The 26437-nt window shown below is 36.1% G+C and overlaps 1 pseudogene; it reads left to right on the top strand.

Annotated features, from left to right (window-relative positions):
- Positions 1–4275: 4275 nt before the first annotated feature.
- On the top strand, positions 4276–22195 carry LOC143655345 (olfactory receptor 4N2-like; annotated as a pseudogene).
- Positions 22196–26437: the final 4242 nt, after the last annotated feature.

A 26437-nucleotide genomic window follows, 5' to 3' on the forward strand; every position in this document is an offset into this window, starting at 1 on the left:
ATCCTATCGGCCGTCCTATGGGGAATGGTGGCTGTGAGAATCTCACATCACTGAAGCGCATGGGAAGACAAGTGTGGGAGGAGAACGAGCTGGAGATGAATGATTGGCCTGCGAGTAAATATAGCAAGAGACTCGATTATGGTTTGGGGTTGACATTCCACATTTAGCACCTCCCTGGAATAGGTGTGATGGACACTTAAAAAACAATTTTAATAATCATCATTTCTTCTGCTACTCCTCCTACTGTATATATATGTATGTATTTTTTTTTGAATGGTCAGGCACCTGGAATCGAACCCAGGTCTCTAGCAAGACAGGTAAGAATTCTGCCACTGAGCCGCATTGCACCACCCCCTACTATATTTTATCTGCCTCCTACTATATTTTATTAAGCTCTTTCACTGTGCCAGGCATTATTCTGAATGCCTCACATTTATTTCATGGTTTATATCTTACACCTTTCCTTTGAAGGGTTTGCATAATGACTGTCCTTCTTTCTTCTCCAAGTCACTTCAACTTACCACAAGTGGCAGCAGCTACCATTATGTCTATTAGCTTGTGCTAATTTTTAAATATCTGGCCAGAAACTTTAGCAAATGATCCTTCCTTTAATATGTGATCCTTGCAGTAAATAAGGGTGCACCAGAGACACATTGTCTTAACCTAAAAGAATGAATTTCCAACTTGGGATTTTGAACACAGATGTATTGGTGGGGGTATTTCCACATCCAAAAAAGCAACATATTGCTCTTATATGTTCCTTAAATGACTACTCATATGGCTCCTTCCATAAGTCAGTCCCAGTTGTGCTCTTTTCTCTAGAGAGTAATTTTTTATCACTGACTTGCATCTTTTCTTTAAATAGCAAAGACACATTCTATAGTTCTTATTGCAACTCTGGGAAAAGTCAGTTCAAAATTTTAATAACTCCCACTGCAAGTAGATTGTAGTGTTTAATCCCTGATCTCCTAAATGTTCTTGCCTTGTAGTGAATTTTATACAGAGGCAAGAGAAAAAATATATATCCATACTCCAGGCTTCTGATACTCACTAAATACCATGGTGTTTTCATCAGGCTTGTGATTCTTGGAGGAAATGGTGTTTTTGGTTCCTGCTGCATAACTAGTAGGTTAAGACCAGGGAGTGGTTTGAAGGATCTTCAGAGGTATCTGCGGCTTGTGGTTTGTGCTTTTCAGGTAATATAAAAGAGATAAAAGAGACCAACATTGATTTAATAACTATTTAAAGCAAAATAAAGCAGGGGTAGTAAAGAAAATTCTACATAACTTGAAGATATAAAGAGGGGAGGTTAGATATGGATGTGAGCTATACTTATGAAAATAAACAGAAAGGTAAAACTCTCAATTTTGGGTTTTCTTACACTATTTCTATGTATATAGGATTATGTATAATAATAGTTTCCATTAACATTAGGTTATTAATTCAGGAATACAAAAAAAGTATTCAAATATGTGAAGCTGTGAATTTCCAATAGGTTTAATATAACAAGGAACTTCAGAAAAGGAAGCAACTTTAAAAAGATGAAATCTGGTGGGCCATCGTGGCTCAGCAGGCAGAGTTCTCACCTGCCATAGCTGAGACCCAGGTTCGGTTCCCAGTGCCTGCTCATGCAAAAAAAAAAAAAAGATGAAATTATTTCCTCTCTCTCTTTCCATCTATCTATCTATGTGGAAATAAAACAAATTGATTATTTCTGAAATGTTCCAAAATAATATTTTAAGACCTAGTGAGTTACTTGAATATTACCTGGGAGATATGCTTTTCACTTTCTATGCACCATCTAACTTTTTTTTGCATGGGAAGGCACCGGGAATTGAACCTGGGTCTCCAGCATAAACCCTGCCTCCTGAGCCACCATGGCCCATCCTAGACCATCTAACTTAATCTTCACACATAAAGGCTCCAAATCCTGGAGAGGTGCTGAGGTTTGATTATTGTCACACAGAGGGTCAGGGACAACTTGGGCTGCAGTTTGACTTTACCACTCTTAACACTTGGTTTAGTTTTAAAATTTCTGGAATATCATCTTCTGGAAAAATTCTAAAATAATTTATCAGTATTGACAAAATTCAAATATTTGCAAGTGAATTGAGGATGGAGCCAGGTTTTTCTCCAGATTGGAAAAGGAGGTCGCTTTAGTGAAAAATATTTGTTGGAGATAACACTTAAAATGTAGATCCCAAGTTTTTAATCACAGTGTGAGTTAAAGATGGAATAACAAGGCAAATTGTGATTTGATATTTTCCAATGCATAGAAAAAATTTTAAAAATCATTTTCCCTTTTCATTATTTTGTACCTTCTAACTGGAGTGTAAAGTTTTCTAACAGAGCAATTGCTGTGTCCTTCAACTCTGAAGTCAGAATGCGGAATCAATGAAAAATTTGTCTTTAAAAAAAAGAAGCCAGAATTTTTTGGAAATATTTCTGATTTAGTTTTTAGTATAAAACGTTCAAAACTTCTTCTCCAGTCTAGAAAACTTGCTACCATTTTTAATTCAAAATAGCAAACTGTTGTGGAAGTTTAATCAACAAATTAGTTAGGTGAAAAGAGAATACATTACCATAAACCCCATCTTTTGACTAAATTAATTCGTTGATACTGCAGAAACAGTTAAAGCTGTATGTCTGTTGATTTACAATCAGAGAACATTTTCAATGATCGACTGTCTCAGGTTTTTTGATTGTGGGGCTTTCATTTTTATTGCTATTTATTTTTTAAGCTTTTAAAGGGATTGTTGGTAATAAATGAGTGAAAAGAAAATGGAAGAAATGAAAACCAAATAGTTCATTTGCTTTTCTTTCCATTTGCTTGGTGTCTTAATTGTTGGCAGTATGACTTCATTCTTATCTATTTATGTTAACACTAACATAACTTAAATGTTAGTATATTGACATTTAATATTTAATTTGTTTACAATGGTTCACTGACATTTAAATTTTAATATTTCTCAGGATACTTAGGAAATGTTTAAATAGATTAAGGAAAAAATAATGACATTTTCAAAGAAAAATAAGTTGTAACCCAGATTAGATATAATGGTATCTATTAATAAATTGTATTAAAATGTCCAAGCTGAGAATTTTCAAGGGATTTCATGTAACAAGGGACTCAAAATTATACCTATGAAAGCAAAGCAATTTAACTTAAATGAAATGATTTTGTTAGTATATGCTCTTTTATGAAGTCCTGAACTGAAATTATAATTTTTTAAATTTAGTTAATTTTAGTCAGATCAAATTTTCCAGTGACATGGGAGCATTTTCCTAATAACTGAGTTGAGCATTTTGTAGTTAGAGACAACTTTCATTACATGGCTAGAAGAGTGAAACCTCTCTGGTCACAAGATTAGCTCTCACTTAATGATACTAGTTTTCATTTGCTTATCTGTGCCATCCTTTTAACTACTTGGTAAAGGCATTGCCATCTCACAGGAGGTTAAGTTCACAGTTCTTAGCTTGCACCATAAATAGAAAACCCTACTTTAAGAAATTAGCCTGAGTTCTTAAACCATAGTCTAAAAATATAGCTTTTACTAGATTAAATATACAGCTTTGTTTGGGCATTAGAAAGAGAAACAAAGAAGGGATATTCTCTCATTTATGTTTTTAAAAGACTATAAAATAACAAAAATTCTGAGTGATTCTCCTATGTTACAGGTGTGCCTTTTGTTCATCAATAGTTTTATGGAATGAAGAAATCAAAAGTCTCATGGAAAGAGAATTATTTATCATCCCTCACTGATACTAAGTGGGTTTTAGACATCATAACGTTAATGTGTTAATTAAACTCTGTGATCAACAATAGTGGATTCAATGTAATTGCACTTTTTTCATGCAATAAAAAATTGCAGCCATGATTTTTATCTTTATTTTTATGTCTTATTAAGTAGAGAACACAAACCTAACGTAATCTTTATCTATAAAAATATGGATTATATAGTTCCTTAGTTAGTATTCCAAATAGCAATATTTTGGAGTGTATATGTGATGAATGTGGCAAAAATTCATCGAAACTGGTCAGAACAAGAAGTTGTCTTTTGAAGAGGTACCCTATAACAATTGTTTTTATTCACCCTTTCTTTAAGAAAAAAAAAAGCGGTTCCAAAAGAAAAATCTCTACTGAGAGGCTTATTGTTGGTAATCTATGTTCAAAGTTGTCAATGCCCTAGTGAACTGAGAAAACTCATATGTAGTTGCATCGGTATCACATTTTCCCAGTTCTGTCATTTTGTTCCTTTTAAGGTTAGATAGCAGATGGAGGGGTTCAACAATTCCAGAGTTTCTGAATTCGTATTACTTGGACTCACTGATTCCACTGAGCTCCAGATTTTCTTTTTCGTGGTGTTCTCCATTCTGTATTTAATAACCATGTTAGGCAACTGCCTGATTTTGCTCACAGTCATATCAACCCCACATCTTCATTCCCCCATGTATCTCCTGCTCAGCAATCTGTCTGTCATTGACATGTGCCTCTCTTCCTTTGCCACTCCAAAGATGATTATGGGCTTCCTTTCTCAGCGCAACACCATCTCCTTTGAGGGCTGCATTTCTCAGATCTTCTTTTTGCACCTCTTCACTGGGACTGAGATCACGCTGCTTATCTCTATGTCTTTTGACAGGTATATTGCCATATGCAAACCACTCCATTATTCAATAATTATGAATCAAAGAGTGTGTGTTGGACTTGTGGTTACTTCTTGGACAGTGGGCTTCCTGCATACAACAAGTCAGTTAGCTTTTACTCTCTACTTGCCCTTCTGTGGTCCCAATGTTGTGGACAGTTTTTTCTGTGACCTTCCTTTGGTCATCCAGCTGGCTTGTATAGATACATATATTCTTGGGATCTTCATGATTTCAACCAGTGGTGTGATTGCTCTTATAAGTTTTCTGCTTTTGCTCACCTCTTACATCATTATTCTTACCACTGTCAAGAAGCACTCCTCTGCAGGTTCGTCCAAGGCTCTTTCTACCTGCACTGCACACTTTATAGTTGTGTTAATGTTCTTTGGGCCCTGCATCTTCATCTATGTGTGGCCTTCCACAAACTTCCTGGTGGACAAAGTTCTCTCTGTTTTCTATACCATTTTTGCCCCCTTTCTGAACCCACTGATCTACAGTTTAAGAAACCAGGAAGTAAAGACAGCCATGAGAAAGAAACTAAATTGCTAATACTTCAATCTTGGGAAAATTGCGCCACATATCCAGTGCAATGTACAGAGATTTCCTATCTGAGGTGTAGTATCACCAACTTTGCTCACGGTGTAATAGAAAGTTAAATAGAAATTGCCTTTCAGATCATTTGTTTAGTCTAAACTCATGAAAAAAATAAGCCAAGTTTGAGAGACATGAAACATACAGCCTAAAACTTAGTGTTTGCAAGCCTTGTCAATTTGAAATACACATGTACAGTAGCTGAAATACAGAGACTACTTATTTCTACTTTCCAAAAATTTCAGTTTTTTCCTCATGTGCAACCTACTTAAGGTTTCTTCAATAACATAAAACATAAAAGCTCTGAAGAATATGCTTTAAGCCATGAGATATTAGAACAAGATAGTCTTTGGAAATTAGCTGGCAAATCTAATTCCTTAAGAGCTGAAGTATGTAAGTTCCAGAGAATTCATAGAGCTGATTCAAGGCTGAGTAGGGGGAAAGAACATTACTCTCAATATGCAAAACCTGGGAATCAATATTGACTGTCACTTCCTAATTGCATTAGCCTAGGAGATTCATTTATCTCTCTATATCTCTATATCTTTTTTCTTTTCTTCTTTTTTTTTCATGGGCAGGCACCGGGAGTCAAACCTGGTTCTCCAGCATGACAGGGAAGAGCTCTGCCTGCTGAGCCATTGTGGCCCACTCTCTCTATGTCCATTTTACCTGTGATATGAGGATGATAAAATTTAGATAATTGGTTTTTTTGCCTATTTTATGTAAAGCGGATAGAATGGGTTCTAGAAATCACCTCCATTTCCCTTCCCATTAGGTGAACTTTTATCTAAAATGTATCTTATTTTTAAGTAATATTCCTTTGAAGAATAACTGCATTCAAGTCTAACTATCAGCATGTAAAATTTGCTACTCTAATTTTAGGTTGTCTCTAAGAAAAAATATACTCTCTAATTTGCTGTTGTTAGCATGGTGGGTGGCAAAACTGGATAGATTGCCTGATACTTTGAGATTTCTAATGAAAACAATATACTGATGGACTGCTTCTCCTTCAATTGGCCGAGGTATATGAAAATAGTTTTGTATGCAATTTGTCATCATGGATTCAGTTTGTGAAAACCATGAGAACAACACAAGTCCTATCCTTGTAAACAGATAAATGCCATTAATAGTGGCTTATAATTATCTTGGACATTTAAGGTCTCAACATCCTTCCACAATGAAGTACAAGACTCAAGCTCTTTTAGGTATGAATTCTAATTTTACCAACTCATGTGCAACATTGAACATGTTTTTTAATTTTCCTAAGTCTTAGTTTACTCATCTATAAAATGTGGTATTCGTATTTAACCAATACAGATGATTTGAAAATGAAACAAAACACATTTAGCATATTTATTAGTGTTTAGCTCTCATTAAGGGCTTAATGAATACTAGGCAATAATATTGTTGTTATTATTATTGTATTAAAGATGTGTAAAATTGGAAGGTACTGGAATGGAAATGAAGTGTTTCCTTGGGCTTAAAGGGCATAGTTTTAATACTGTAATGTGAGGTGTCAATTTAACTAATAAGTAATATTGGAATATTGTATCTGAGACTATTTTTATTTATCTTTGGTTCATTTCTGTAGTTAATGTTGTCCTTTGTATGCCTGTATCTTTTTTACAAGGAATATTATATTTGAGGAGAGTCTTATTTATTTTAAGTTGAAAGATATTCCAAGACTGTGTGATAGAGGAAAAATAATAACTGTATAACAGTCATATGTCATGGCCTTTTATCTAACACAGTAACATTTTAAAATAAAATATATGTTTAAAAATCACAAAGTATTTTTCTCTATCTTTTATCCATCCCAAAAATAGAAATGGAAAAGTATTAAATTCTTATAATACCAGATTTATGTAAAAGTGTATTAACCAGGAAATTAAAGGTGACTTAAGTGTTATCTTTTCAGTTGATACATAGCAGCTTCTTAAACAAGTTTCTACAATGGCTAACACCATAGACCTCATATCTCTGTTTTGTCTTACACCAAACCACTCCTTTCATGTATATAACCACAGGTTGTGATCCTTGATAAAGGATTTAAAACGTATTTCTATCACTGTACCTATAACTTGCCCTCCAGCTCCAACCCTCACACTGTCATAATCCACTCTAGTTCCCAACTTTTGATGGCTCGCTGTCAGCATTGCTGAAATCATGAGGGAATATTGATGTTCCCATAAATAATTCCTATATGGGGCTTTCAGCCAAGTTGGTGTATAATCTACCTATTATTTGTATCTTTTTTATGCTCCTCTCACCCTCTGCCCTGTTCTCCCTCCCTCGACTGCATTCCATCAGAAATCTTTACATTTGCATTTCACTATACATTGAAAGGCTATACTCTTCCAATGGTGCCTCTGATTATAGGAAGAAAGGATTTGCCTCTTGTTGGAGTAGTTCAGCATTAGTCAGTAGGGAGGAGGTGACATTACAGTAAAGAGGATTTTTTTGCCTTTGACAACAGGTGACATATTAGTCTTCTTTCTCAGTAAAGATAATCCAGGAAATGTTTAAAGGCCCTTTTTATGTATCAGGAACTGGGCTTTGCTTAATGAAACAAAAATAATAAGATGTTATTCCAACCCTTAAAGAAGCCATATTCTAGTAAAAAGAAAGTCGATTGCAATGCAGTGTCATAATTACTAAGAAGGTGTTTTGCCTATGATAATATGAGAACTTAGGACCCAGGAAAGGGAGTGTCCAAATGTGCCTGGCAGAGTAAAAGACAGCTTTTCAGAGGTAATGCTGAATTTGAGACTTGATGACAAGTCTGGAAAAAAGGGAGGATAGGAACAGCCTGGAAAAAAGAAGGGAAAGATGAAAAAGGCTAGTAATTTCACACACAACATGTGGATTACAATTTCTGGAGCACTACATCTCAAGTGAGTAGTACTGGGAGGAGAAGCTTGCTGATTGGAAGTGGTCAGAGCTTGGGATGCTATTGTAAAGTAGCTATATTGTAGAAGTTATGGGGAGCCATTGAGTAATTGTGGGCACTCATAGCAATGGGTCAAATTTTATCCAGTCTCTGCTGTGAGGAATATTTGCAGTCATCTCAGGTGATTTGATGGAAAGGCATTTTGTTTTCTTTCTCATCTCTATGATGAATTAAAAGATATTGAACATAAAGTCTGCATTTTAAGATTACATGTTAGGTACTGAACAAACATTTTCCTGGTTCTTTCTGTCTCTTTCTAGTCATTGTCAATGAATTTGTTCACTTGACCAATATACTAAACTTTAGATTACATGAATAGTTGAATGATGCAGTTAGCAATTTTTAGAAGCAAATTCCCTTTTCCCTCTTATTTTTTTCTCTCTCCATTTCCTTGCACCTGGAAGCTATTTCCCAGAATCCTTCCTGCTGCCATACCTTGAAGTGACCCTACAGGCTTATAGATGCCTTCTCTCTGCGTGAAAAATAGTCCATTTCCATTAGAAAGATGGTGGCAATTGCTGGAAGCCTTTACATGAAGGTGACAGAGAATACCTTCCTGAATGGGGATCAAGAATGTGCTGGTTTGAAGCCATGTAACCCAGAACAGGCCATGTTCTTTCAATCCTTTCTTGAGGGTGCAGACCTGTTGTGGATGGGACCTTTTGGTTAGTTTATTTTGATTTGAGATATGCTCACCCCATTCAAGATGGATCATGATTCTTTTACTCGAGTACTTTATGAGAGTATAATGAATAGAAAGACCTGGGAGAGCTTCGGGAGAAAAGTCTCTAAGAAATTAAGAGAGGAGCCACAGAGGAAGCCATTGGAACCAGAGCTAAAACCAGTGAAATCCAGGAGCAAAGGACCAGCAGACACCAGCCATGTGGCTTCCCATGTGACAGAGGAGTCCTTGATGTCAGCAGCCTGGCTTCATAGAAAGTCTCATTCTGTTAATGCCTTAATTTGGAGATTTTGATGACCTTAGAACTCTAAATCTGATAGCTAATATACCCCACTGTAAAAGGCAATCCATTTCTCATATATGGTATTCTGACAGCTTTAGAAAACCAAAACAGATTTTGGTAAAGAAGTGGGGTTTTGGTATCTGGAATTTTCAGATACCAAAAATGCTGTAACAGTTTTAGAAATGGATAAGGGAAAGATTGTGGAAGAATTGTGAGGAACCTGTTAGAAAAAGTTTACAATGCTTTGAAGAAACTCTTGGTAGAATTAATGACAGTAACTTTACTTCTGATGAGGCTTCAGACAAAAATGATGAATGTGTCATTACAAGCTGGAAGAAAGGCAACCTTTGTTTTAAAGTGGCAGAAAACTTGGCAAAAGTGAGTTCTGGTGTTGGAAGGAGGGCAGAATTTGACAGTGATGAGGTTGTATTTTTGGCTGAAGAGATTTCCAGATTAAATGTGGAAAGTGTCACCTGGCTTCTCCTTATTGCTTCTAGTAAAATGCAAGAGGAAAGGGTTAAGCAGAGAAATGAACTCTTGAGTACACAGAAGCCAGAAATTGATGTTTTGGAAAATTCCGAGCTTGCAGAAAGGAAGCCCCAAAGAATAATATCCCATGTGAGGATTTAACTGAACATGGAAACATCCATTTCAGCACAAGTCAGAATTGGAAATGCAGTTATACAGTATGGATTTGTGGAATTCCTACATTCTGAATGTTGGGACCCCTGTGTGCATGCAAAACCAATGAATTTTTTGTGTGAGTTATATATGAATGGAGCCACTGCCAGTCAGGTATAAAAGGGTCAGAAAAGGGACAGATGAAAGGAAATGGCTTCAAAGGCAGAGCTATGGAAACTGAGGTCTGGAGCCAGGACACCTCAGACAGAGAGGATGACCCACATATGAGGAGAGGGTGAGTTTACCCCAAATGTTGCAGAGGGCAGGCTTTCTACCCTTTTGTTCATGAAGAGTGTTAGCAGTCCAGCATTCTCAGATGCCTGGAGGATTGATGTGGGCTTGGCCACCCCATTGTTCAGGAAGAGTGCTCCTGCCCCAGCCAGTTGCTGGGGTTTGGGGAAAGATTGGCTGTCACGTCACTGTGCAGAGGGGATGGACACTATGCCCCAGAGATGGCAGAGCATCCAGCTGCCACTCAGATGCTTACAGAGGATGGAGCTGAGAGCATAGCTACCTCCCCAATGCTTAGAGATATTGGAGCCCTCACCAATTGGAAAGGGTGGGACTTCTGCTTTCCCAAGATTTCAGAATAAAACATCATTCTATAGATGACTTCAGACCAGAAAATCTAATGAAATATGACTTGTAGATTTTTGGGACCATTTGAGTCTTGTGACCCCTGTTTTCCTACCAGTTTTTTCCTATGGGATTGGAAATGTTCATTTTATGATTCCCTCCTTTGTATATTGGAAGCAGATAACTTTGCTCTAAGTTTCATAATTTCACAGCCAGAGGAAAATTTTACTTTAGGACAGTCCATGCTTGTAACTAATTTTGATGAGACTTTATACCTGATAGTGTTACTGAATTGATTTAAGGTTTTTGTGACATTCTGATTGAATGAATGTATTTTTCACAGGAAAAAAACATGTCTTTTGGGGGTCCAGAAGGTGGAATATGCTGCGTTGCAGCTGTTGTGTACTCAGAAAAATGCATGTTTCTTTTACTCCATTCCTGTGGGTGCAGACCTGTTGTGGGTGGGACCTTTTGGCTAGGCTTTTTTGATTTGAGATGTGACCCACCCCATTCAAGGTAGGTCTTAATCCTTTTATTCAACTACTTTATGAGAGGATAAAGGACAGAAAAAGCTGGAAATGCTTAGAGAGAAAAGCCCAAGAGAAGCTAAGAGAAGACCCAACAGTGCAAGCCACTGGAACCAGAGCCGAAAGCAATGAAATTTGGGAGTGAAGGACCAGCAGACATCAACCATGAGACTTCTCATGTGACAGAGGAATCCTGGGTGTCAGCAGCCTGTCATCAGAGATTTCATCCTGTTGATGCCATAATTTGAGCATTATTTTTATGGCCTTAAAACACTGAATTTGTAACTAATAAATCTCCATTGTAAAAGCTAATCCATTACTGGAATATTGCCTTTCAGCAGCTTATATGAGACGAGGCAGAAAAACTGCTCAGCAATTTTTTCTCCAAGAATGAAGCATTCTGAGTAGATCTTAGTTTTGACATTGCTTATCTAATTAAATTGAAGAAGATCATATATTTATTTATTTTTATATATTCATTACTAAAAGTTGCAATTTGATAAACATCATTCTATGAATCACAAAAAAAAACAATAATGGGGTTGGAAACACACAACAAGTTATTACAATATACAGTAGTACATGCATCACCGGGCTTGTGCTCACCTCCTTAGCTCCATTTTGTATAACTCTCCCCCTTGGGCACTACCTTACTTTTTTCCCCAACACATCAGGCTCCAATCTGCCTTAGGGCCTTTGCACATGCTATTTTATTTGCTTAAAAATTCTTTCTGCCTGCACCTGCCCAACTTTCCTAGTTCCCACTTGTTCCTTGAAACTAATTTTTATGTATATTTCTCCAAAGAGTTTTCCAATGATCATATCAATTCAAAATGTCTCAACATTATATGTTCTTTTGTTATTCTATATTATCCCTCAAGTTCCCTGTGCAATAATGATTTAAAATTATGTTATTATTTATGGAATGTCTTTATTTCTCCTTCTTGGATATAATTTCATGAGGTTGAACTACTTCTATCATATTCATCTTCCACTCCAAACAAAGAACAGGATGTTTGCACACAAAGACACTTAATGCATATTTATTGAATGATTAAAGGTGGCATACTAATTAAAGAGAGGTAAATGTAGAAAGGTTGTAAATACAATGGTTGCATGATCAGATTTCCATTTTAAAAGGACAGCTCTGGTCAAAAGTGTGGGCCTTGAGGATTCATAAGAAAAGGAATGCATAAGGATGCTACATTGAAACATAATTTATTAACTATTAGATTGGCATGTAAAGGATTGATTTTTCTTTCATGGAATTATGAGTAAACAAGCGTGTTCATATATTGCTTGAGGAGGTACTCATGAGTACAACTCCCTTAAAAGACATTTTTCAATGCATATACTTTCTGAAATGATCTTGCTGCTGGGAATTTATTGTACAAATATGACTACACATAAAAGAAATTATGTATATTCAATGTTATTTGTTGTAGCACTTTTCTAATAGAATAAAAATGTAGATAACTCTATTATCTATAAATAAGAGGCAAATAAATGCATTATGATACAACCGTGTAATGGGGTAATATGCAGCTATAAAAAATTGAGCAAATTCACTGTATTGATATGGAAATAGCTCCCTGAAAGATTGGTAAGAAATGCAAAAAGAATATTTTCAAATAATAGAGAAATAAGTGTATAAATATATATTTTAATCTTCTTATGTTTTATTAAACAAGACACAGTAATTGTCACAAAGGTTAATACCATAGTTTTAGTTATAATTGTCCATGTGTGTATGTGTGTACTCATGCTAGGAGAATGGGGCAGATGGGAGCAGAGATGCCAAGCATACATTTTATTGTACATCTTTTAATATTATTCTGATTTTGAAACATGGGAATGTATTATTTAAAACATATTGCAAATAGAAAGTGGAAGGAAGGAAGGGAAGAAGGGAGGAAGGAAAGAAGAAAGAAGTAAAGAGAAGATTGGATTGAATCTTGACTGCACAATTTATTAGTGCTGTGATGCTGTAATCTTAGTCAAGTTACCTATACTTTTTCTGCCTCAATTTCTGAAATTCTAATATATCAATGTTAACAATATTAATGTACTTTACAGAATTGCTTTGAGTATTGGTAATCATGCTGGTTTAAAAGAATATATGCCTCCTAGAAAAGCCATGTTTTAATCAAAATCCCGTTCATCAAGGTAGAAGAATCCCTATTCAATACTGTATGTTTGAAACTGTACTCATATCATCTCCCTGGATGATGTGATTTAGTCAAGAGTGGTTGTTAAACTGGATTTGGTGATAACATGTCTCCACCCATTTGGGTGGGTCTCGATTGGTTTACTCAAGTCCTATAAAAGAGGAAATGTTTTGGAGAATAAGGATATTCAGAGAGCGATTCAGAGAGAGCAAAGAATACTGCAGCACCAAGAAGCAGAGAGCCCATCAGCCAATGACCTTTGGAGATGAAGAAGGAAAACGCCTCCCAGGGAGCTTCATGAAACAGGAAGCCAGGAGAGAAAGCTAGCAGATGACGCCCTGTTCGCCATGTGCCCTTACAGCTGAGAGAGAAGCTCTGAATGCGTTCACCATGTGCCTTCTCATTTGAGAGAGAAGCCCTCAACTTCATCAGCCTTCCTGAACCAAGGTATCTCTCCCTGGATGCCGTAGATTGGACATTTCTATAGATTTACTTTAATTGAGACATTTTCTCAGCCTTAGAACTGTAAATTAGCAATTTATTAAATTCCCCTTTTTAAAAAGCCATTCTGTTTCTGGTATACTGTATTCCAGCAGCTAACAAACTAGAACAGTAATACACCATAAGCATTTATTAAGGCAGAGTGTGATAAATATTGAGTATTAAATGTTAATATAGTTTAATTTCCATCTTGTAGAATTTTGTTGTCCTGCCTCCTTGAAATTTTCACAGGGCATTTCCTCTCAGTGTCATTGAATGGGTGTTCTAGTTTGCTACCTGCCAGAATGCAATATACCAAAAACAGAATGGCTTTTAAAAAGGGGAATTTAATAAGTTGCTAGTTTACAGTTCTAAGACCGAGAAAATGTCCAATTAAAACAAGTCTATAGAAATGTCCAATCAAAGGTATCCAGGGAAAGATTCCCTGGCTCAAGAAGGAGGATGAAGTTCAGGGTCTCTCTTTCATCTGAAAAGGCACATGGTGAACACAGTAGCAGTTTCTCCCTCAGCTGGAAGGGCACATGGCAAGCACAGCGTCATTTGCTAGCTTTCTCTCCTGGCTTCCTGTTTCATGAAGCTCCCTGGGACGCATTTTCCTTCTTCATCTCCGAAGCGCTGGCTGATGGACTCTCTGCTTCATGGTGCTGCAGCATTCTCTGCTCTCCAAGTCTCTTGCATTCTCCAAAATGGTTTCTCTATATAAGACTCCAGTAAACTAATGAAGACCCACCCAAATGGGTGGAGACATGTTGTCACCTAATCCAGCTTAACAACCACTCTTGATGTGTTACATCTCCAGGGAGATGCTCTAACTACAGATTCAAACATACGGTATTGAATAGGGATTAGAAGAGACAGATGTCTTTACAAAATGGGATTATGATTAAAGCATGGCTTTTCTAGGATACACGCATCCTTTCAAACCAACACAATGGGCATGTGGCAATTATCCCTGTGGGTCTCCAGGATGATTTGAGGGACATAGAGTCAGAGTCCTTTCTCCTATAGACTCTAAGTTTACAGAATCATGGTGTCTCCTTTGTTTCCTACTCACCTACCTTATTTCTCATTGCCAGGACACAGAATGTGTTAATATATCTTTCTAGATAGTTTGTTTATTTCTGTTCTAAGAAATAATGGATCATTGGACTTATTACCCTGGGAAAGATAATAAAAGCTATCTCTCTGTATCTTTTCTTTCTGTATAAGCCTAGTAGGTAAAGGCCTTGGGTCTCAGTTTCCAAGTACCACAGACCCAAGGTGTGGTTCCAATTATTGTCATGGTTTTTCAGGTTTGATGGAAATCAAACCAGCTTCCCTCTTCCTTAGCTCTTCACCATCATTTTAAATGCACCCAATGAATTATCCCTGACTTTCTCAATTCCCCACCTAGAAATCTTCTCTAAGGAGGTTTAAATGTGAGCCCCCATAAGACCACATAATGGTAATCAGAAATCCTGAAAGTAGAATGATAGACATTTAAAGGACTTCAGAGTGGATCCAATCACAGATTTGCACAAGGTCCCATAGACAGTTAATGGCAGAATTTGACAGGATATTTATCTCTGAAATAATCTTTACATGAATATTTCTGTGATATCTGTGATATTCTATTGTCAAAGAAGAGTGGACTATTAGAGAGGGGAACACAAAAGTACATTACTTAGAAAAAAATTATTCAAAAAGTGGACTGTATCACTACACCTAACTGTGCCTTAACTTAAGGGGCTGGGCAGATACTAAAATCACATAAACAAATTAGCAAACAAAGTAACAACAATGACAAAAATAGGTAAGGACAAAGTTTGTCTCAAAACGCTTTCAAATCATAAGGAGAAAAGACATAGACTTAGGAAATGGATAGATAACAATATAAAGCAATGCTTAAAATGGATGATGCAGGAAATATTAGCTCTGAAACAAGTAATGAGAGATCAAATCAAGAATTAAAGAAGAATCTTTTGAAGGGAGAGGGCTTAAATTAGACCTTGAAAGGTGATGCATAATACAACTGTACTATGCCTTGGGTCCAAAACTGTTGAATTTTTTGAGAAAGAAATTGTTTCATCACTTTGCTCACTAGGTGTTCTGGAGGAAGAGGGGGACAAAATGATAAATGGTCATTTAACTGGCATGTCAAACAAAACCTTTCTTTTGTCATTTCCTAATGTGAATCTTCATGGATCTGCAGGTTCATCATGAGATGCAATGCCACTTTACCAATTTCCTTTCAGCTTCTGGGATGAGCAGAGGAAAGTAGTTCTTGAACTGTGGCTATGTTTTTGCTGCTCAGAGAGAGATATGACTGAAGAGAATTTAATGCCAAGAGCCCAATAACGTACTGATGGCTTTGTGGTGAAGGGACATCCAGTCTGAGAAAAATTTCAATTTTGATTTGGAACATGTTCACATTTTATTATTTGTGACAATATTAAATATTTGACATCTCTCTAATTATGCATTTACTCCTGAGTATGTTCATTAAACTTTTTTATAATAATCAGAGAGTTATATGAATAAACAAAGGACTTTTAAACTTTTTTCACTGACATTAATTCATTAGTAGATCTCTTCACTGAACTTTGAACACATTTATAAATTGAACGGACTGCACTGCACCATAAAAAGTGCATTTAAGACAATACATTTTCAACTGTATTAAATCCAATAACTTTTTAAACAATTTAAGCATGTAACAAAGTTGCAATGCATAGTTGACATCAGTTAGAGATGCAGAACACATACTGTGGAGTTAATATATAAAACTACATAGTCATTTTCTTATGGATGGTCAATATTTGTCTAATATTATTACCATCTAACCTTTCAGCCATTTACCCACTTACCTACTTAACTAGCCATTAATTCATTTTGACTGATCTATATTTCTATTTAACTCTTCCCAAACTACTTATCTATCTGTCCTTTATATATTTATCTTCATTTATACCTAAGTGTATTAGTACAGTGTTCTTCAAAGAAGTAGACCAAGCAGGATACATACTGTGTTCACCATGTGCCTTCTTATTTGAGAATTTGCTTACATATTAATTCATGTAAATTGACACATAAATAAATATGTATTTGTAAATATTAATAGATTCATTACAAGAATTAGCTCAGGTGACCATAGGAATTGACAAGTCTAAATTCCGTAGGGCAGGCTGAAAGTTGGGGACCCCAGTAACGGTTTCAATGATTTCTCTAGGAGAAACTGGCTGGTGGAAGTAAAGACAGAAATTCTTCCTTCTCTCCCAGGTGGCATTAAATTCAGTTTGTGTTCATTACCCACAGCTTCTTCTCTTTGCGACTGATATCATTTGCTTATAAGAATTTCAACAATCATTCAGTTTGGGAACATCTTAACTAATAAGATCTTCAAAGTTTCAAATTAAAAATGGGTTCATACCCACATAACAATAGGTATGAATCCATTTTTTGAGTGGGGAGGACATGGTTTCATCTCCAACATCATTATAGGGCAATGCTACAAAAAATATGAAAATTTGACAATGCCAGACAATTGGTTAATTATTAGTGGTTACAGACCCCAGTAGCTCAGGTTTTTGCTTTAAAACTGTGTGCACTCAGAATGACAATGAGCAAATTTCCCTCAAAGATGACCTGGCCCCCTAGCCTTATTCAGTGGGGGAGAGAGAGAGAGAGTGAGACAGATCGAGAAAGAGAAAGAGAGAGGTGCTCTTCTAAGCTTGATTCTGTCATCAACAATAGTTCTATGAACTTGGGAAAGCTGTTCTATTCCCTAGTCTTCAATTTCATCATCTGTAAATAAATGGATTTGACTAGATGATTTCTATTGTCTAAAAATTCCAGTAACTAACTACATCAAATATGTTGAAGGACCACTGTTTCGTGGAGTCCTTAAATCAAATACTGTAATTAAACTGGAGGAAATGACTCAGATCCTTTAGAGCATTATTAATTACAAATGCGGCTGTTGATTACAAAAATGATGTAGTATCATGGCACCAAAATAGTGTGCTATTGTTTAGAAAATAAATATCTATACATGTAGGTGAAAAACCTATATTCTGCTTCTAACTAGCACTACCTTGAAAAAATTTCCCTACCCCTAGGTTTTATTTTCCTCTTCTGTATAATTGGAATGTGGGCAAAATTGTTCATGATTCTAGGATCCTTTGCATCTTTACTATATCTGAGACTACAAGATTTTTTCTGGAGTTTACTGCACTATTAAAACTGTGTAATCTACTCTAGAAATTAGGTATTTAAGATAAATCAGATAAATTCTTATTATTACAAAAGAGGGATACAGAAATGTTAAGTACAAAATATTTTTACATACCAAAAACTTTCCATTTTCTTTGTCTTTTGAACTAAAGATATTTATTTATCAATACCATAGTCAACCACAAAATTCTATCATTTCTACAGTGTGCAGGGTACTATACTATGTGCTTCCACATTTACCTCTTTTTTTTTTTAGAGACTCTTACAAGATAATGGGAGAAAATGTATTCTTTCTTAGAACTCTTTCTTAGGGAAAAGAATAAACAATTAAATGTTTATATCTAACAAAAGTCAGATATTCTAAAGATGAATTTTTGTGCTCCCAAATGTTGAACATGGATTTGATAATGTCCTGCAGTAAATGTTATGTTGAGTGGATATCAATTAAGTATGACCAGAATTCAATGACTGCTAAGGTTGGTTTTAGAAATAGTTTGCTACGAATGAATATTGATTTTTTTGCCATAACATCACTATATAAACCAATAAAATGAGGGGAGTAAATGCCCAACAAGCATTTTATCTTTGTGCAAGTGAAATTAAGGGGTATGATCAGTCTTGCCAGACTTAGAGATACAACTGCTAATTTGTTTTAAGCACAGGTCATACATGGGGTGGGATGGGGAAGCATACAGAATCATATTTGACTTGGACCACAACATAGATGAGACAAATAGGATCTATTATTTTACTTGCAGGGTTGCAAACATTGTATCTCAGTTCCTCTATTAATGAATGAGGACAAGACCTATGCCTCTTTTGGAGAAAAACTTGTGGAAATGAATAATAGAGTCAATTAATGTTTGAGACTTTAGGTTTTACCTTATTCACTGGAATAAGCCAAGGGAATGGAAGAGAAATGGAAAATGAAATATCTGCTTTTAAAACTTTGAGTATGTAAACAATGTTAATAGATTATCAACCCTTTAATTAAAAGGGTCTCAAAATCCAGAATAAGAGCCAAGAAAATTTAGATGGAAGCCATATCAAAATAATTTGTATTAACAAGAATTTTAAAAATAGCATGCTCAATCTGTACTAATAAAGTTAAAAGAAATAATTTGAGGAAACTACATTATATGCAATTGGTGTGCCATAAGGAATACTGAGTGCTGGGTTTGGAGGTCTGAGTTTACATCACAGTGGCAGACTTTACCATCTGACCTTGAGTATGTTAATATGTCATCACCCTGAGTCTTAATGAGAGTTATAAAATATACTCAGATCCTCAGAGTAAATATGGAATGAAGTACATATCTATAAGCACCTGGAACAACATCTGACAATTTATTGAGCAGGTGCTCAATAAGTACTGGTTGTTATTTTCACTTTTCTGGGAGACATCTACTTTTGTCACTTTGTCTCTACTGTATGGTGTTCTGAAGGACTCAGGTTAATCTGTATTCTATTCTTCTTCTGAACAAAAGCTGGAATGTTTCAATTGTCATCTATTATTTTCCCATTTTCTTTCTTCTCTACTGGTCTGCTCATGTCTCCTTTGCCTTATTCTCTGAAAAATTTCCTGGATATCATTTGGTTTTCCTCTATTTTCTGATTTTGTCTGACAGGAAATCTAAATGGGGATCTGTTTTATGTCCATGAATGCAGACTGGGTTTGTTTTCACCCTTGTCATATTTGTGCATCTAATAGAGAGGTCTTCTTGAGACTCTGACCTTAACCAACAGGAGTGCTTTGGTCTACTGTACTGTAGTACCATGGCAAAGCCTTTTTGATGGCATGCTTCTCAGAAGCAATGCAAAACTATTTTTAAGGATATTTCCAAACTTTAGTAACTGAAATTATGAGATTACCCAAGAGAACCTTATTAGAAGTATAAAACTAGGAGAGGAAAAGATAAAACCATGCATATTTGTAGTAAGTTTTACCATGTATTAGCACAACCAAAGAGAGCTAATGGAAAAGCTGTTACAAGTAATAGAATGTATTTGAGTAATCATCTATAAAATTGACATTTAAAAGACAATAGACTTTACATTAACAAATGAATGGGAGAAGCAAAAAGAGAACAAAAATCCATAAATTTAAAGGAAATGTTGAAAACCTATATGAGAAATGGTATTAAATTCTCCTGTAAGATGCAAAAATAATGGGATAAATGGAAATATATACCATGCTCTTGAATAAGAAGACACAATATCATGAAGATGTCATCTCCTAATGTTAATTTATAAATTTAATACAATACCAATATAAATAATACCAGTCTTCTTTGACCTAGAAAAGACAATTACTAAATTCTTTTGGAAAAATGGCATGCACACATACAAAAGGAGCTCTACAGGGCATTAAAACATACTATAAAACTTTATAAGTGACATCAATGAATGCATTTACAGAGAATTGAAAGAAAAGAATAGAAAAGTTAGAAATAAACAATTGCACATGGAAATTAAGCATATAATGAAGGAAGCATCTCAAATATAAAATGGGGAAATATGGTTTTGTATTATGCAATTTTGAGATAACTGCTATACACACACAGCAAAAGATAAAATTGCATTCATTTCTCATGCCATAACTGTAAATATTCAAAATGGACAGATTTAATTACAAAAATTGCAAAAACACAGTTATCATAAACATTATTTTTTCTATGATTTGGGAGAAAAAATCACTCCTAACTATAGCTCAAAATACAGAAGTAAGGGGAAGATTTCAAAAATTTATTACATAAATAAATTTTCATGGTAGAAACACCAGAAGCAAAGCTAAAACATAAATGAAACATCAGATTCATTTTCAATGTATTATGGCAGACAAAGTATTGGAACATTAATACATAATGAACTGCTAAAAATAGAGAATAAAAAGACCAACCATGCTACCTAGAAATGGGAAAAGAAATGCAAACGTCTGTTAACTATACAAAAGGTGATGAAACTCTAATAAGAGAATACTTGTTAATTTTATAGCAAGTTGACACTTTTACCCATCATCTGGTAAAAGCATTTCTCATCTATCAGACAGCAAAATCCCAAATGCTTTAAAACACACTCTAGGTGAGGTTGTGATGAGGTAATGCCTGAAGGAATGTTAAATGGTCCACAAAGGGGCATTAAATATTTAGGAAAACACACCTGCCTTTTTTAGTTGATCCAATAATGGTATTTCTAGTAGTCAATCCCAAAGATATAAAACAGACAGAGGCATAACTGTATTAAATACAGCATTATTTTATTGGTAAAATGCTAATCGTCACTCAGACATACACTAAATATTGTTTTAATAAGACAAGCAATACCTACTATGTAGTACTATGCAGGTATGAAAATTAAAGAAGACTATCTGTATATATTACTATGGGATTATTTAAACGAGTGCCAATTAAAATGTGGTCCATAGACCAATGCCATTCAGTGAACTGTTTGTTACCAACCTGCAAAAAGTTATATACAAAAATTGAGAGTAAACATATTAAACATTTTATAGGACTGTGAAATTGTCTCAATGTTTAAGCATGCAATTTCATTTCAAAAGCGTTTGGTCCATGATGAATCAGAGTAAAGAAAAGGAAAACTTCATCACTTACTACAGATGATTGGAGAAACAATGATCTGAATAATATTTGACTGTGATAGAGATATTACTGTCTATTTAAGAATAGGATATACACAACAGTCCTTGCTATGCATGGTAGTGCAGAAAAGTAAAAACGACCATGCAGGCTGAAATAGTGTAAAGTTATTTTAGTAATCTATGGAAAAACTTTTGTTATGTGTTCTTTAAAGTTTTTGACAAAATATTTTAAATTTTTCGTATTTTCTGTTATAAATTTGTAAGGAAACGAAGAAAAGGAAAACATTATCTGTTTAGCACAGTGTATTTGAAACATGAGAAACATGAGAATTAATCCAGGTGGCCCTCATCCTCCGCTTGCCCTTCTGTGGCCCAAACCAGCTGGATAACTTCTTCTGTGATGTCCCTCAGGTCATCAAGCTGGCCTGCACAGACACCTTTGCTGTGGAGCTTCTGATGGTCTTCAACAGTGGCCTGATGACACTGCTGTGCTTCCTGGGGCTCCTGGCCTCCTATGGGTCATCCTCTGCCGTGTACACGGGTTCTCCTCTGAAGGGAAGAACAAGGCTCTATCCACATGCACCACACATATCATAGTGATATTTCTCATGTTTGGGCCTGGCATCTTCATCTACACTTGCCCCTTCAGGGCCTTACCAGCTGACAAGGTGGTTTCTCTCTTCCACACGCTGATCTTTCCTTTGATGAATCTTGTAACTTATACCCTTCGTAACCAGGAAGTGAAAACATCCATGAGAAGATTGCTTAATCGGTACATAACTTGATGAATGGCATAAAGAGTAAGAAAATCAAAACTGAGAAAGTTCATCTGAAATTAATTTTCCCAAATGCAGAAAGAGTTATCAGTATAGAAGTTAAAATCACTACCTTCCTAGAGGTAGAATACTAGGAATAAACAGGCACTAAGACAAGAAATAAAAACCATATTTCCAAGAAAAGTTTTTTTTGGAAGAAGCTGAAAAGGAAAAGTGAAATGCTGTGACTGTGAAGTTGTAACCAATTTACTTTTAGTCATCAGCATAAGCTTCTTAAGGAGGTGATATTTTGGCTAACATCTAGATAAACCAAAGGAGCTAACCATGCAAACATTTAGGGACAGGGCATTTTCATCAGAGGGAACAGATGCTGCCCAAATCCAAAGATGGTTATGAACTTGGTGCAATGAGGAAGATAATGAAGTCTAGTTTGATTGAGAATAGCAAGTGATTGAGAAAATGAAAAGTTAAAGATGGAGATTACAGTAGTTTCCAAAATTTACATGGTAGAGTAAATGAGTGAAATCATTTTGAATTTTATTTGCAATGAGAAGTCATTCTAAGACTTTAAACAACAGACTGTTTCCTATGCTCTAGTTTTGTTCATAACTAAGGGTGGTGTTCTAGTTGGCTAGCTGCTGGAATGCAACACACCAGAGACAGATTGGCTTTCAATAAAACGGGATTTATTTAGTTGATATGTAGTTCTTCAGAGAAAAGGTAGCTAAGTTTCAGCTGAGGTTCTTTCTTACATGGGAAGGCACAGGGCGATCTCTGCTGGCCTTCTCTCCAGGCCTCTGGGTTCCAGCAACTTTCCACAGAGTGATTACTTTCTGCATCTCCAAAGGCCTGGGCTGAGCTGCGAGTGCTGATGAGGTATGCTGAGCTGCAAAGGCTGTGCTATGTTAAGTCTCTCATTTAAGCACCATTCAATTAACTCAAACATCATTCATTGCAGCAGGCATACCTTCTAGCCAACTTCAGATATAATCAACAACAGATGAGGTTCACATGCCATTGACTCATGTCCACAACAATAGAATTAAGCACCTTCACCTAGCCAAGTTGACACCTGAATCTAACTACCACAGGTGGAATCCTCAGGATTCTGTGAATTGGTGACTGAGTCATAAAATAACCAAGTGACAAATATGCTTGTAGGAGAACTATGAAATAAATTAAACTGCCAGTTTTGTTTTGTTTTCCATAATTAGGAAAAGGGAGGCAAAAGGAAGCTTGTTATTTTTAAGGGAAAGGGTCATGAAAAAATGTCACCTCCACCCCCAAGAAGTTTCATGGTTATTCCTAGTAGATGTTTTTGAATCCTAGCTATATATTTTATTTCATCTCCAATGGATTAACACAACTCTCATTATTTTAAGTATAACATGAATTAGTATAGGGAATTATGTGCTTATAAATGGTAGAATAGCCTAGAAGAGCAGGTTTGAGGCAGGAGGTCCAGAGATGACTCACACACAATACGGAGACCCAAGCTATTAAGGGAGCTCCTTGGTGTCAGTCCTTGACATCTGAGGTCTGAAAGCCACCACCACTTTATCCAGAAACTAGGATTGTAACAGGGATGCAGAGGCACTGTTCACCTATCAGCTCTCCCCTAGCACAGCAGAAGCCTCCCATGTTACTGCTCCACTCCCAGTGAACTAATATCCAAACTCAAGCCTTGCTTGAGTGCCTTAAATGGGCAGCATCTGAAGTATACCTGTAACCCAAACTGCAGGAGGGTTCTAGGATTATTTTTTTGCATTTTATTTTAAAAATAAATATTAAGATGTTTATAATATAAATCACATGTATCATAAACATATTCAGACCAAAGAAAAAGTCTCTTTCCTCAAATACCTCCTTCCTCATTCTCATTTGTAGCTCATCATATTGTTCCCCAATTCACTAAGAAAACCAGAAGAGAATTTCTCAAGCTTCTACCAGAATATATACCTGCATCCATCTATCTTTCTGACCATATACTCTTCTATATCTCCCGAGATTCAGTGACCTGATACTGCTCCTACAAAAGTCAGCCTCTCCACCGTGCACTAAATTCCATTCCCTCTTTCCTAAAGAAGGCAATTACTCTGATAATTCTGCCCTCGTTTGGTTTTCATCATTAACTTTTCCCTCCTTATTGGATCTTTCTCCTTATCATATAATTATATTTCTTTCATTATTAATAAAACTTCTTTTTTCCCCCTTTTCCCTCCACATGCTACCTAACTTCTCTTTCTCTTTATAGCAAAAGCTTCTTAAAATGGATTGTTTATGCTCTTCTGTCTCTGATTTCTTTCTTCTTCAATTTACCTAGTCACACAATAAAACCACTCCTGTCACAATTAACAATAATCTCCAATGACTCTGACTTAGCTCTCATTGTGTTTGATCTGTGAGGATGACTGACACAGTGGATCACTCCCTCTTCTTTCAACCTGCCTTCCAGGACTCACTACTTTCCTAGTCTCCTTCCTACCTAACAAGCTGTTCCCTCATTCTGCTGTGAGGGTTCCTCTCAAATTCCTAGCTTTTTTAGCTTCTAACTACCAACTTTATGTTGATAACTTCTATATGTATATCTTTTCCTTATCTTTCCATGTTTTAAAAACCCAGCAACTTATGCAACTGCGACAGCTCCACTTTCATGTTCTAATATCACTTCAAGCACAACACATCCAATGCTGACTCCTGGTCCTCACCACATCCCTTTTCCTATTCTGCATCTTCATATCCATTAACTCCAATCCATCTTTATCATCTGTCATGGTCAGGTTCATGTGTCAACTTGGCCAAGTGGTGGCACCTGTTTGTCTGGTTGGGCAAGTGCCGGCCTGTCTGTTGCAATGAGGACATTTCATAGAATTAGATCATGATCACATCAGCTGCATCCACAGCTGATTCCATTTGTAATCAGCCAAGGGGAGTGTGTTCTGCAATGAGTGATGCTCAGTCTAAACACTGGAAGACTTTCAAGGAGAATTCAGAAGAGATAGGCTCTTCTTCCTGTTTCAGCTGGCTAGACTCTCCTGCGGAGTTCATCCAGACCCTCCATGGGAATCCTCAACTTCATAGCACGCCCTGCGGATATTGGACTCTGCATTCCTGCAATCACATGAGACACTTTTATAAATTTTATGTTTGCAAGTGTTCCCTGTAGATTCTGTTTCTCTAGAGAACCCTAACTAATACATTTTGGTACCAGGACTGGTTCTTAAGAAACAGAATCTTAAAAATGGGTTTTTATGAATGTTTTTTTTACTATGACTGGACTCAATTGCACGAAGGAATCTGATTTCCATAATAAGAATGCCACTTCCAATCCATGGAGTGAGTTGGCAAAAGAGATAGTCAAAATATCACCGTTCGATTCTCCTAATGCTTCACTTGTATGAAGCCAGGCTCTGGGGGATAATGTTTTTGACATCTTTACAGAGTTTTGTGGAAATAAGAGGTATAGAGATATTGGCTGGTTATTGTTAGATACGCTGGCTACATTAAGGAGTGGAAAGGATGGGTTTAAGGTTTCAAACAAGATGATTAAGCACCTTCTGACTGATGTAGACATTTCTATGAGTATTCTGAAGGAAAATCTTACTTCCTGTAACAGTAGACTTCAGATCTCTGAAAATCAGGCTCAGAATCTTATTGGTAGAGTAGCAACTTTATAATGTAAACTGAAATCTCAATCTTGCATGGTGTCTGCCGTTAAAGTGAGGGCATTGATTGGAAAGGAGTGGGACCCTGAAAAATGGGATGGTGAAATATGGATTGATAATGATGTCAGGAGTGAGGTTGAAACCTGACATCATGCTGAGTCTTCTCTGGATAACCCTGTAATAGTTTGCCCTGAGGAGATAGCCACCCCACCTCCAGACTGTCTTGAGGAGTTGGCCATCCAAACTCCTCCTGAAGTGATTAGATACCTAGAGTGATTAATCCTGTTTCACCTGAGGAAACTGAAAATGAATACCCTGAAGCAAATGGCTTGGAAGATACTTCTAATTCTTTTCATGACCCACCCAAACCACCACTCATTACTTCCAGACTTATAACTAAAGTCCCAACAAGCCCCTAAAGATGAGGGACAAAGTATCACACATGAGGAGGTACATTATGACCCAAAAGAACTGTGTGAGTTTTCTAATATATATAGACATAAAACAGGGGAATATATGTGGCAATGGATTTTAAGGGTGTGGGATAATGGTGGGAAGAATATAAGGCTGGATCAGGCTGAATTTA

The sequence above is a fragment of the Tamandua tetradactyla genome, chromosome 14, assembly GCF_023851605.1.
Source record: "Tamandua tetradactyla isolate mTamTet1 chromosome 14, mTamTet1.pri, whole genome shotgun sequence".
NCBI classification, from domain to species: Eukaryota; Metazoa; Chordata; class Mammalia; order Pilosa; family Myrmecophagidae; genus Tamandua; species Tamandua tetradactyla.